Genomic DNA, 15,153 nt, shown 5'->3' on the forward strand with positions numbered 1-15,153 from the left:
TCGATCTCATGTTTGAGACGTTTATATTCCTTTTTGCCTGCTTCACTTACTACATTTTTGTGTTTTCTCGTTCCATCAATTAAATTCAGTATCTCTTCTGTTACCCAAGGATTTCTACTAGCCCTCGTCTTTTTACCTATTTGATCCTCTGCCGCCTTCACTATTTCATTCCTCAAAGCTACCCATTCTTCTTCTACTGTATTTCTTTCCCCCATTCCCGTCAATTGTTCTTCTCTTATGCTCTCCCTGAAACTCTGTACCACCTCTGGATCTTTCAGTTTATCCACGTCCCATCTCCTTAAATTTCCACCTTTTTGCAGTTTCTTCAGTTTTAATCTAGAGTTCATAACGAATACATTGTGGTCAGAGTCCACATATGCACTTGGAAATGTCTTACAATTTAAAACTTGGTTCCTAAATCTCTGTCTTACCATTGTATAATCTATTTGAAACCTTCTAGTATCTCCAGGTTTTCCCATGTATACAACCTTCTTTCATGGTTCTTGAACCAAGTGTTAGCTATGATTAAGTTATGCTCTGTGCAAAATTCTGCCAGGCGGCTTCCTCTTTCATTTCTTAGCCCCAATCCGTATTCACCTACTATGTTTCCTTCTCTCCCTTTTCCTACTCTCGAATTCCAGTCACCCATGACTATTAAATTTCGTCTCCCTTCACCACCTAAATAATTTCTTTCATCTCAGTATACATTTCATCAATTTCTTCATCATTGGCAGAGCTAGTTGGCATATAAACTTGAACTACTGTAGTAGGCGTGGGCTTCGTGTCTATCTTGGCCATAATAATGCGTTCACTATGCTGTTTGCAGTAGCTTACCCGGACTCCTGTTTTTTTTAATTCATTATTGAAGCTACTTCTGCATTACCCCTATTTGATTTTGTATTTATAATCCTGTATTCACCTGACCAAAAGTCTTGTTCCTCCTGCAACCGAACTTCACTAATTCCCACTATATCTATCTTTAACCTATACATTTCCCTTTTTAAATTTTCTAACCTACCTGCTCGATTAAGGGATCCGAGATTCCACGCTTCGATCCGTAGAACGCCAGTTTTCTTTCTCCTGATAACGGCGTCCTGTTGAGTAGTCCCCGCCCGGAGATCCGAATTGTGGACTATTTTACCTCCGGAATAATTTCCCCTAGAGGATACCATCATCATTTAATCATACAGTAAAGCTGCATGCCCTCGGGAAAAATTACGGCTGTAGTTTCCCCTTGCTTTCAGGCGTTCGCAGTACCACAACAGCAAGGCCGTTTTGGTTAGTGTTACAGGGCCAGATCAGTCAATCATCCAGACTGTTGCCCCTGCAACTACTGAAAAGGCTGCTGCCCCTCTTCAGGAACCACACGTTTGTCTGGCCTCTCAACAGATACCCCTCCGTTGTGGCTGCACCTACGGTACGGCTATCTGTATCGTTGAGGCACACAAGCCTCCCCACCAACGGCAAGCTCCATGGTTCATGGGGGACAACTTATCATAGCTTGACAAAAGACCACTCTTTTATGTATTCATCCGAAAAGTTACACTTTCCCTTTCCATCCTTAGCCGTTTTTGTAAGCTTATCATAGCTTACGAAAATGGTGAGGATGGAAAGGCAAAGTGTCACTGTTCGGATGAATACATAAAAGAGTGGTCTTTTGTCAAGAGAGGATTATTTGTCAAGAAGCATTGTGTGAGATTTGTAGCGGTTTCATTTCAGTAGCTCAAAATGGTTCAAATGGCTCTGAGCACTATGGGACTCAACTTCTGAGGTCATTAGTCCCCTAGAACTTAGAACTAGTTAAACCTAACTAACCTAAGGACATCACAAACATCCATGCCCGAGGCAGGATTCGAACCTGCGACCGTAGCGGTCTTGCGGTTCCAGACTGCAGCGCCTTTAACCGCACGGCCACTTCGGCCGGCTCAGTAGCTCACGGAGGTAAGACAAATGTGAGGCATGATTTTTCTACAAAGAATCACACAAATAGATTCGCAATAGCATCTATATCAAAGCCTATGTCGTCTTCATTCACGTTGAAAGTTGATACACATGAATATTGGCTCTCTGCTGCTGCAGAACTAACAACAGCTTATAAAGTTGTCAAGCATCAGCAGTCCGTCAGTTCTTTGGTTGTACCGTTAAACTGAATGCCGCCATGTATCCTGACTCCAAAGTCGCCACAAAGCAGTCTACAGCCAGGACCGAAGCAAAGACAATTGTTAAAAATATTTTCGCACCACACACCGTGTCCGAATGCATAGAACAATTGCAAGAAGATTTCCTTTTAAGGCATAGGCACCAACGCATCGGATCACAAGCCTGAAAAGGTGTTTCCCTTAGCTGTTCAATACTTTACTGCAAGCGACGGAATCCAACAGGAGCTGTTGAAGTTTGATTCGCTGAATAATGAAACACTGGAGACAGCTGCAAAGTTTTGTCTGGATACTGTATGACAACTGCAGATTCATTTGGTATATTAGTCGCTTTTTTTTTTTTTTTTTTTTTTTTTTTTTTTTTTTTTTTTTTCAGACAGTACCAGTAACATCTTCGAAGGGCTTCATCAAAGCGGCCGTCGAAATATGTTTCACCAGATTAAAGAAGAATTAGGAAAAAAATGTAGAAGAAATTGGATACCTTGCCCATATTCTTCACAATAATACATCAAGCGCTGCTGGAGTGTTAACTTTCAACGTTTAAATAATCGTCATTAAAATATTTAATTACTTCTCAATATACACGGTACCGACAGAGAACGTAAACAGTTCTGCTTATACGTTAATGTCAGTCATCAGACTCTTCTATCTCCCTAAAAAACAACACGGCTGTCGTTAATGCCCATAGTTGAGAGAATTTTTAAGCTTTGGATTCCACTGAAACAATTTTTGACGCGGAAGACACAACACCTAGAACAATTTCAGACTTTTTCAGTAGTCTGATCAGTGAAATTTACTGCAGGTTTCTGCAGTCAGACTTGTTTCAGAAAATAATATAAGAAACATGGAGAGGAATAAAGTCTCAATAATTGAAATAAGATATATATTAATCGACATTCAAAGATGGCTGAATGAAAGGAAGGCTGCCAATTTCATTGTCATGCAAACCAAGATGAATCTGAACAAATTAAAGAATGAGAAAGTTAACCAAGAAATAATTACTCTGATTTCGAAATTTGTGGTAAAGAAAATGGCTTACTATACCATAGCATTTGATTACTTAGAGAAATGGACTACTTCTCTTAAGAAATATCAAGTATTTGACTGGATGACACTATCTGAAACACTAGATTGGGTGGCTATTGAAAACACTATTATACACCTGACTAAAAATGGTGTAAAGATTTCAGGTGACAATTGTATTCAGGAATATATGTATCTGAAGATATCTTTTTAGAAACTAAGCGTGACTCGGAAGAATGGAAGTCTAAGCACTCTGTGGAAGGAAGGTAGACCTACTTTCTTAAGGAAACCGAATATCCTGAACGCAAATGCCAACTGCCAAAATTATAAGAGTATCTGTTTTCTAATACCGCACACAACGCCACTCTGGAAGTAGTAATTTCGCTGATGTCTCCTTGGTGGAGTAATGAATGAAATCAACTGCTGCAAGGGACTGTGTAATGAATCTTACAACACCAGTTTATCTACGGGCTGACTTGCTTGGAGTTTTGTAAATTTTAAAAGAGAAAAAAAGACTTGCTGAAAATGGTGTAATATTCCGAAAAATATAGTGTACCAACTATTTCTGTCGCAACAAGTTCCATGGAGCTGTGTTCTATATAAAAAGTAATTACATTAAATAAATTTTTTACTTCATTTCTACACAGACATCTCAGAGCGTCCCGACGAGATCCCAGCTAGATATAAAAATCCTACTTCGGATATTAGCAGACTTCATGACAGTACAGTCCCTTGTTTCTTCACTTGCACAGAATGCAGCATGCTCAGCATTTTAGACCTCCATGCTCGGCATGGTCATCGACGTCACGGAACCACTCACAACATGGTGAGCACTTGATTTACGCACTAAACATGTGGCACCCACCAATAATTAACAGTTGATTTCAATCAGAAAACCGCTCGTGTAATTCGGACCTAAAGACCAGGTTGATGCTGCAGGTGGTACTCGGTTTTTGCCCACGCCAGGAGCATCAGCTGCGTCACTCTTGCACAGTGGTAGCAGCTGTAATTTGCATGAAAATTCTGTGATACGAAGCGGCCATTTGGATGCACTTTACTAAAATTTCCTGCGTCTTGACCACACTTTTATTATTTGCAAAAAGATCTTACATGTTTCGACATTCTGTCATTTTCAACTCTGCCTTTGAAAATTATGTCACATCGAAACATGTCGGATGTTGTTGGAAATAATAAAAGTGTTGCCAAGATACAAGAAAAGCTATTAAAATAACTACAGTGGAATTAGCGGCAGATTTCAGTGTGAGTGTGTGCCTGCTGTTGGTCCTCAACTTGGAAGCTCTGCACACTTTCACAGTTTCTAGAGGGTAGAACCTGCACGGAATAAGATGGCTGGTAGGTGTGCTGTCGGCAGGGCAAGTGTGGGGGGAGTAGTAGTGGTGCGGGTTACTGGCAGGCGCTGTAGGAGAAATGGCAAGCCCTGGAGGGGAAGTGCCATTCTAAACTGAAGTCCACATTCACATTTCTTGTAAATGTTAAGTAGAGCTCCTCCACGCCCACACTTGCATGGTGATCATTCAAAAAGATTTATCACTCTGCTTTGGTTAGTAGCTAACAAGAATTCCACTGAAAACGCAACAAAAGCTGCGATTTATTTTCACCTGGCTTGTTAACAACCTGTAACTGCCAGAAAAGCGACATGAATGGTGAATTTTGACTAGAACCTACACATTTCTCTTGTTGCAACGTTAAAATTTGCCTCTTTTCCTAAAACCCAGCGAAGTTTACACAGTGTCACCTAAGTAACATGTTGTGCAGACCCAATTGCAGGAGAATTCTGTAACAGTGGTGTATTAAATAAGGAAGTGAGGAAAAGCAAGGTCAGCAGCTTAAGAAAAAGCATATCCTCAGTACAAAAATAAATGTGCAATGTCTTCGTTTGCGTAGTTTCAAAATCCATAGTAGTTCTCGTTTCAATAGCTATCGATGGGCCTTAAAATTATATTATTTCATCGAAAAAGTCTGTAGTTAGTGGGATAATATGGTAGATAATGCAGTTTTGCGTAAAAACCGTATAGCAAAGTACTCTCCTCTTAGCATGCTGTCATCTGCCAAAATCTCATTTCAATATCTCAAACGGTTTTTAAATATGAAGAATGTTGTGGAAATTTCACTCTGGTTTTATCGCCGGTGCTGCGCGATCGCAAATGAGTGTGCCACGTGAGATCAGTTTTGTCGAGATTGCTAACAGATAGAGACATCCATCCAAATCTAAAGAAAATTCAATACGCTAGCCGAGTTTCATATGCAATAGCACATTGTGTAATATGCACCAAACGCAAAATCATAGCGATCAGTGCATTCATTGCAAACTTTTCCGAATTACACTCAGTGTCTTACTTCCACGCAAATATCACGGTAACTGTGACCATTAACGAAATGATGGGCACATCTTCATGAAGGTCACATATAACGGTATAATTACCCCAAAAATCAAATTATTGTACCAAATAGTTTCTGTAAAACAGTTTGAGAAAGATTGCAGGCCGCACGCCTCGATTCTGTAATCGCAGACCCGACGAAAAGGGGCAAACATTTGTCGGCCTCCCCTTCTGAACAAACGAATGAATTCGCCCAGCGATCTGGACGAAAACTGTTCGCTGCGCATCGGCCACCGTATCCTGCGCGGACTCTATCGTATTCATGTGAAGATAATGCTCCGTGATATGTAACATGCACTACAATTTTAAAAATTGAAATCATAGAAAAACGAGTTTGTTGGTGCATCATTGGTAGACTAAATTTATTTTGCACAACAATAGATGTAAAAGTGATCTATCAAAATAACATCAATTTTATGTGACCCATTGTTAAGTGACGCAATCATAATTGAAAAAGAACATCTAACTTGACTACCCACATGACATGCAAACAACATTCCACACATTCCTGTAAGTAACCTTTGAAAAGATTATTTATACTAACATTAAAGAATTGTACTCTCCCATGAGGCCCCGCCTTATCGTAGCACTGTCCGTGTGGGCGGGAGAGTTTGTGTGCTCCAAGGAAGCTGAGAGCTATATCGGCGGTAGCGTAGCTACTGGCAGGTCCATCCTAGCCGGGCAGGTCTCAGCAGAGGAGCCAGACAAAGTGTGCCTCACAACGACCCGTCTTATATCCTATATCCTATATATACTATTCCCTACCCTCTCCTCAGTTACCATTCATTCTCTTTCTCTAATTACCTTAACACACCACTGCCTTGTGGTTGGTCTCGGGAGGGATGAAGACTAAGGGAGAAAACCCTGAAAGAAAATCTGGAGTGGGGCCCCAAAGGCGGTTGGAAGGCGTACTACGTCCCCTTTCGGCAGCTCCTGCAACCGAAGTGATACCAGACGTATTGGCTTGCCTTTCCTCTGGATTGTATCATTTAGGTCGAGAGGGAGACCGTGATGATTGGGCAACTCACGTGTCTTCATATTTATTGCTCAAGCTTGTAGCATCCTGGAGAGGACACTTCAGCGGCGTCCAAGGTCTTCGGCACAACACGGGAAGAGGCAGTTACCGGTTATAAACTCTGTCTGATTGGCGTAAGACTCGAGTGCCAGGGGCCACTTCCGACGGTGGGAGAGATCATTGCATCTCATTGGACAGCTACCGCCCGCCTCAAGCTGGGCAGCCCCCAGCCAATAAGGTGCTGTCCCGCCACTATCCGCCTGCTTCACGGGGTGTGTGAAGCTTAGAAGTAATCTTCGACGAGCGGGTTGATATAGTACACCTACCAACAACAAAAATGACGTAATAAAGAAATCACTATTTCGTATTGCCACCTGGACTGTTAGGACCATGTGTCCAAGGTACATTGACGATGCCCAAGAGGTTGATTTCATCCGTAAGACTGCTCCATCGTTTGAATGTTGACATCGCGGGACTGCAGGAGACGCGGCTTCCAGATGCGGGCTCTATCAGGGAGGATAATTACACATTCTTCTGGCAGGGGAAGTCTCAAGACGAGCCAAGACTTCATGGCGTAGGATTTGCTGTTAAAAACGCCCTCCTGGACTGTACTGTGCCACCATCCGGTGGAACAGAGCGAATTATTGATTTGAAAATATGCTCCTCAAGTGGCACTGTCAACATCCTAAATGTGTACGCTCCTACCTTATCATCCAGCATGGAAGAGAAGGATCTGTTTTATGATTTACTCAGTGACGTAATAGCCAAGGTACCTAGCACCGAGACACTGTATATTCTAGGGGACTTTAATGCTAGAGTTGGATCAGATAACGAACTATGGCCGAATTGCCTGGGACATCATGGGGTGGGAAAAATGAATGAAAATGGCCAGAGACTGCTTGAAGTTTGCTGCTTTTATGGACTCTGTATCACAAACACATATTTCCAGCTTAAGAATCAGCACAAGGTGTCTTGGAGACACCCGCGCTCTCATCACTGGCATCAACTTTACTTAGTCATAGCTGGGCGTACTGGTCTCAAAGATGTGCTACTGACACGAAGTTATCATAGTGCTGATTGCAACACAGACCACGCCCTAGTGGCGTGCACATTGAGGCTCACTCCTAAGAAATGTCACCACGCTAAACCGAGAGGTCATCCCCGTATCAACACAGATCATGTTCATGACACACAAAGAAAGCAGGATTTTGCCAGTAATTTTGAAAGTGCTCTCCCAGGAAACGTGCAAGCAGAAAGGAATGTTGATAAGAAATGGGCAAAACTCTCGGGTGCAATCTACAACTCAGCAGTATTGGCTTATGGAATAAAAGGAAAAAGAAATAAGGACTGGTACGAGCAAAATTTGGAAGAAATGGAACCAGTCACTGAGGCCAAACGGAAAGCCCTGCTTGCTTACAAAAGAAACCCAAATGAAAGAACTCGACCTACGAAAAGCAAAGAACAGGGCACAGCAAACATCAAGGAGATGCGCAAATAACTACTGGCTGAATTTATGTGTAGGTATACAGAAAGCGGCCGACTCTGGGAATGCTAAGGCAATGTACGATGGTATTAAGAAAGCAATTGGACCAACTGTCAGGAAAACAGCTCCTCTGAAGTCCAAGACGGGTGAAGTCATTACTGATGAAGGCAAACAAATGGAACGCTGGGTTGAACACTACCTCGAGTTGTATGCAGTCGAGAATGAAGTTAGCAAGGATGCATGTGACGCCATCAAACAAATGCCAGTTATGGGAGAACTAGATGCAATGCCTATGGAAGAACTTAGTAGAGAAATAGATTCTCTTGCTAACGGAAAGGCCCCAGGTGAAGATGGGATCCCTGCAGAGGTTATTAAGTATAACAAGTCTGTTCTTCTCAAACATTTATATTCACTTATCACAACCAGCTGGGAAGAAGGTTATGTCCCGATGAGTATGCGGAATTCGAGGATAGTTACTCTATATAAACAGAAAGGGAACAGAAGTGACTGTAACAATTACCGAGGCATTTCATTACTAAGTGTAGCCGGGAAAGCTTATGCAAGAGTCATCCTAATGCGATTACAGATCTTAGCTTCCAGAATCTACCCAGAATCTCAGTTTGGCTTCAGGCCCGGCCGATCAACCGTAGATATGATCTTCTCCTTAAGACAGCTACAAGAGAAATGTCGTGAGCAGCAGAGGCCACTTTATATTGCTTTCATTGACCTTGTTAAAGCATTTGATTTAGTGAGCAGAAATGGGCTTTTCAAACTGTTGCAGAAGATTGGATGCCCACCTAAACTACTGCAGATAATTGTCTCTTTCCATGAGAAAACACAAGCAACAATTTGCTTCAACGATAAAACATCAGAAGCATTCCCTGTTAATAGCGGTGTGAAACAGGGGTGTGTGTTAGCTCCTACATTGTTTGGGATTTTCTTTTCCCTTCTGATCAGATTTGCCTTTGAAGACTGTGAGGAGGGAGTATATCTACATACGAGGTCTGATGGAAATCTTTTCAATATTGCTCGCCTCAAGGCCAAGACCAAAGTAAATACAGTCGTTATCCGTGAGTTGTTATATGCGGACGATGCAGCTCTAGTAGCGAACACAGAAGATGGGCTGCAGTATATAATCAACAAATTATCAAATGCCTGTGAAAAGTTTGGTCTACTCATCAGCCTTCAAAAGACTAAGATCATGGCGCAGAGCACTACCAACCTTCCATCCATTAGCATTGATGGCAATCCTCTCCAGATAGTTGATGACTTTACCTACTTGGGATCCACAATATGTAGCAACTTGTCCATGGACACTGAACTTACTAACAGAATCGCAAAGGCATCATCTGTCATGGCTAGATTGAAAAACAGAGTATGGAACAACGGACTGCTTACCACAAAAACTAAATTAAAAGTCTACAACGCTTGTGTTATAAGCATCCTTCTCTATAGCTGTGAGACATGGACAACTCTTTCTAGGCATGAATCTCGACTCAGCAGCTTCCATCTCCGCTGTCTCCAGAAGATCCTTCAGATCTCTTGGAGAGATAGAGTACCCAACACCGAAGTCTTTCATCGTGCAAGCACAACCAGCATCTTTGCACTTCTGAGTCATCGACGTCTAAGATGGTTGGGACATGTCAGGCGCATGGATCCTGAGCGGATACCGAAACAGCTGCTGTACGGCGAACTTCAGGAAGGTGTGAGGCCAGTGGGACGACCGCATCTTCGTTTCAAGGATGTCTGCAAGAGAGACCTGACCAAGACCAGAATCAATCCAAGTCGCTGGGAAAGCATTGCAGATGACCGTCAAGTGGCGAGTAACTGTGCGCAACGGCGTCAAGCTCTCAGAGGACGAACGCACACAGGAACAAATCAGGAAGAGGACAAAGCGAAGAGACAGAGCGGCTTCTGTTCGAAGTCCCTCAAATTTCACATGTCCAAACTGCAGTAGGGACTGCCACTCTCGAGTGGGACTTTTTAGCCACAGCAGACGCTGCAGACTCTGAACCAAGCATGCTACACCATCATCCCTCAAGGATGGACGGATGCCATTATAAAGAATTGTAACACAGAAGTCTGAATCCTCCATGAATAACAATAAGGTCACTGGCTGGACTTTGAATCTTCATTTTTATGTCGTTAGTGAGACGACTACACAAGACAAAATAACTGTGATTACTGGAGTCAGAGGGACACATTTTTTTAGCTGAGAGTCAGGTTACAGACAGAGAGTATTGAAACAGATTAAAACAGAACAGTGTCATATGTCTGAAGCAGTTTTCAAAGAAATAAAATTTGTGTGTTTCATCATTGAAAAATAAGATAGATGAGCTTGTTGTAAGCCTAGAAAATGGGGTAAATTCTGAAGGTATAGATGTTTTGTATCTCTCTGAACACTATGTAACCGCAGGGATGGAGAAGTTAAATTTAAGGGATTACAGTTTAGCATCTTATTCATGTAGAGTCAACATGGAAAAAGGAGGACTTGCTACTTATATAAAAACTGGACACAGAGTCAAAAATATTGAAGCAAATAGTTTTTGTGTAGATCAGATCCCTGAAGCATGTGCTTGTGAGTTGCTACTGCAACATACTTCAATAGTAATTATGACAATCTACAGATCCCCTCAAGGTAACTTCCACTTATTCATGAAAAATCTAGAGGCATTATTGAGCTACCTGTCAGACAAAAAGAAGCAGTAGTGGTTTGTGGTGATTTTAATGTAAATTTCTTAAAAGATATGGATAGGAAAAATGAGGTAGAATCTTTGTTTGGCTGTTACAATCTAGTATCTGTTTTAAATTTTCCAACTCGTGTGCAGCAGGATAGTAGGTCACTTATCAATAACATTTTCATAGACAGTGCTGAGACAGAAACAATTAAGGTGTACCCAGTTGTTAATGGGCTATCTGATCATGATGAACAGTTGATGGAAATAACACATATAGCACCTTAGAGGTTTCAGGCAGGTTCATACAAGGCAAGGAGGCTTATTGATGCGAACAGGGTACAGAGTTTTAAGAGTAACCTAAAAGAGGTAGAATGGGATGAAGTAAACACAGAAAATAATGCTGACGCCAAATTCAATTTATTCCACCGTAAATCTGTCTCAATATTTGAGAGTTGCTTTCCTGCAACATTACCCAAAAAAGCCATTACAAAGTCAAGTAAGCCATGGATTACTAAGGGAATTAAGATATCGTGTAGGAGGAAGAGGGAAATATATGGACAGGCCAGAATAAGTCGGGATCCGACGTTACTTGCTTACTACAAAAGATACTGTAATATTTTAAGGAAAGTCATTAAGAAGTCGAGAGGACTGTGTGTTCTGACAGAAATTAATAATGCAGATAGTGAGATTAAAACCATATGGAATATTGTCAAATGGGAAACAGGGCAGTGTGACAGTTCACAGCATACCATAGCAATAAAGCTAAATGATGATGTTGTGAGTGATAATTCACAAGTTGCAAGTATTTTTAACAATCACCTTCTGAATGTATCAGAAAGAATAGCGTTAAAGGATTCAGTTGAAGAAGCAAAAAAATATGTTAAAGATGTTATTCCCCAAGACTTTAGGCCTTTGGAATTAGCACCAATATCCCCCACTGAAATTAAGGGAATTATAAATATACTGAAAAACAAGAGTTCATGTGGTGTTGTTGGAGTCTCCAACAGAATTTTGAAGTGTTGTTCTAATTTAATAAATAGAGTCCTTAGTGATATATGTAACGCTTTGCTGTCAGGGAATTTTTCCAGGCAGATTGAAATACGCAATTGTCAAACATCTTCATAACAAAGGGGACAAAAGTGACTTAAATAATTATAGACCAATCTTATTACTGCCTTCATTTCCTAAAATATTCGAAAAAGTTACGTATTCAAGAGGAGTCTCACATTTAAGAGAAAATAATTTACTCATCATGTCACAGTTTGGATTCTGGAAGGGTTACTCGACTGAGAATGCTATCTACACATTTACCCATCAAACAGTACAGGCCCTAAATAGCAAATTATCGCCAGTTTGTATTTTTTGTGATTTTCGAAGTTATACACACAGCTGGTTTGAAGCATACTTAACGAATAGAAAGCAAAAAGTTGTGCTGAATAGCACAAATATTGTTGGGAGGGTGGTTAATTCTAGTGAATGGGGAGTTATCACAAAGGGAGTCCCACAGGGTTCAATTTTGGGTCTGTGCTGTTCCTTATTGATGTGAATGACGTCTCACTTAACATTCAACAAGCAGAACCAGTACTATTTTCAGATGACACAAGTGTTATAATAAATCTCATTCCAGAAAAAGCAGCTGAATATATTGTTAAGGATGTCTTTCAAGGAATTATTAAGTGGTTTTCAGAAAATGGACGCTCCCCTAATTTTGGAAAAACTCACTATATCCAGTTCTGTACATTGAATAGAGACATACCGACAATTGATGTAGCATTTGAAGAGGGCTCAGTTAACAGGGTAGATTTCTCCAATTTTTTGGGTGATAACAACTTGAACTGGAAGAAGCATATTACTGAGCTTCTCGAACAATCAAGTTCAGCTTCTCTTTGTACAATCACTAGTCTTGGTAATAAACAGATCAGCCTCCTAACGTAATTTGCATATTTCCACTCAATTCTGTCTTATAGAATAGTTTTCTGGGGTAACTCACCACTTAGACATAAAGTATTGATTGCAAAAAAGAGAGCAGTGAGAATAATTAGAGGTGTTCACCCAATGACGTCATGTAGGCACCTGTTCAAGGAGTTAGGTATTTTAACTGCACCATCAGAGTACATATATTCGCTAATGAAATTCGTTATCAATAATCCATCTCAGTTAGCGAATAACAGTGATGTTCATACAAAACTAGAGGGAAAAATGACCTTTCCTATCCATTATTGAAGCTGTCAGTTGCTCAAAAAGAAGTACATCATTCAGCAACAAAAATCTTTGATCATTTTCCCAACAACATAAATTGTCTGGCAGGTAGCAGATGAAGTTTTAAATCAAGCTTAAAATCATTTCTTTTGGACAATTCCTTCTATTCCATGGCCGAGTTTCTGTTTCAGAACTGGTAAAAAAAAGTACCTCTAAATGTAGCTGCATGTGTAGAACTAAAAATTTCAGTAATATTAATATTAGGACTATTCATGTGTGTATATATATCTTGTAATCTGACTTGTTCCACATCATATCGGTAAAATAATCGTGAAAATGATCTACGGGACATGACATAACTAAACTAAAGTAAACCAAACTGCATCAAGACAAATAATTGATGCTAGTTTGGAAAGCCCACCAGGACGGAGTTCTCATAAGTTTCGGAGCCACTGAAGCATTAAAGTTTCAGTCATTCATCCCTTCTCTTTATATAGAACAATTACGTTATCAGGGAAAAGTTTTTCATTTTTAGGGGTCCTTGGGCTTCTTTTCCTCTTGAAGATTAAGAAAGGGAGGAGTTTGCGCCCATCTGCTGTTATTGCCAGCATTTCAGTTATAAGCTGTTTTTCACACCCTGATGTTTTGATGATAACTTCTTTTGCCCTCGGTCGTCAATCGTAAAATTACCTGGCGTATCAAACCTAATTGGAATCTCATCAGCCTTGGCTATTTGGCCTATCGAAAAGTTCTTCTGTTTCCGAAGCGTGGTGACATACAGCTGAGATTTGTGATGTTTTTCCTCAAAATACTATGGAAACTTTTGCCATACTTCCCTACGGCGTCTTAGAGACCAGCCTGCCCATTTCATAAAGCCCATCCACAACTAGCCTTGTCTCGGCATATTAAGAATTTTTTGCTTTATTTATTATAATGTCACTAGTCACAGGTTGCCCATTCATTCTCCTTACATTTTTAAGCATACCTGGCGCAGGACTTCGCTTTAAGTAACAGTTTAGGAACACAATAGACACCAGCGAAAAGCGTTTATTGAATTTGCTAAACTAAATTTTCAGTTTTATACAAAATATTTGTCTCAATTACCTTTTTATTTGTACGGTTATAGAAAACTGGGTTCATTTGAATTGTTAATTAATCTGAAATTGCGGATGCAACCAGTGCTCTACACAACGTAGAGCCATACATAATAGTTTGGTAGAACTCCAGCTCAGCCGTATTCTGGGGACAGTATAATTTATTATTATTAGGTACGCCTGGACCCCATCGCATCACCCTAAGCTATTATGCTTCAGTCTTCAGTTTCCAAGCTGCTCTCATTTTTTCTCCGTGAATTTTTTTCTACAGTCTATCAGCCTACTTCGTATTCGCTACTGATTTTTCCCATGGATTTAAATGAGTCTTTTCTGAAACCTTTTTGATCTCCTGTGCCCACGATACGGTTTTGAGTTGCTGTAAGTGCGTCTCAATCTTGTGAGTGAGTCTTGCACCTGGGCGTTTATGGATATTCCCATAAAATTTCAATCTTCTTTTCCTGTTGTCAGCCACGAGACTCGATACTTTTTGGTTGTTTTCCCGGATTGTAATCTGTATCCCCCTTCTGTTGTTTTGGGGGCAGAGTATCTTCCTCAGAATTTTGAGTTCTTATTTAGAATATGTTTCAGATCACCTATTCAGTCTAATGTAAGCTTTTAGCTACCCTACAAGTATTCGGGGTTGATTACTATGTTATAATGCCTGATTTTCGTGCGTATGGACGTACACATTTTGTTGCCTAAATGCTTGAAGCCTGAATTTCTCTCGATTTGTCCATATTTCGGGATTAGTTTTTGAGTAAGATGTTTTGAGCGGTGGTACTATGTTATTTTTGGCAGGATATTTGGAGACCAACTCTTTTAGCAGGTTCCGTTAATGTATGTGTCTCATTGCTGTTGTCCCATCGTCTGCTAGTTTTGCCAGATCGTCTGCGAAACTTGTGCAAGAAATTGAAATGTCGGTTTTAGGTCTTCCAAGTCGAATGGGTTTCCAAAATTCTAGTTTCAGGTGACTTTGTCCAAAGTGGAATAGAAGACAAAGCATCGCCCTAGAGAACGCCAGTTTGCTAAGAAATAGTTTTGACATTCACTCATCAATTTTATTTTCGATGTTGTGTTGGCGAGTGTTTTTTTTAAATAAAATTTAA

General features: G+C 40.5%; 1 protein-coding gene across 1 annotated transcript in view; it reads right to left on the minus strand.

Moving 5' to 3' along the window:
- LOC126456518 (juvenile hormone acid O-methyltransferase-like) overlaps window positions 1–15,153 on the minus strand; it is a 76,306-nt gene that overhangs the window by 32,127 nt on the left and 29,026 nt on the right. The window lies entirely within an intron of this gene.

This window comes from Schistocerca serialis, chromosome 2 (assembly GCF_023864345.2).
Source record: "Schistocerca serialis cubense isolate TAMUIC-IGC-003099 chromosome 2, iqSchSeri2.2, whole genome shotgun sequence".
In the NCBI taxonomy this organism is placed as follows: domain Eukaryota; kingdom Metazoa; phylum Arthropoda; class Insecta; order Orthoptera; family Acrididae; genus Schistocerca; species Schistocerca serialis.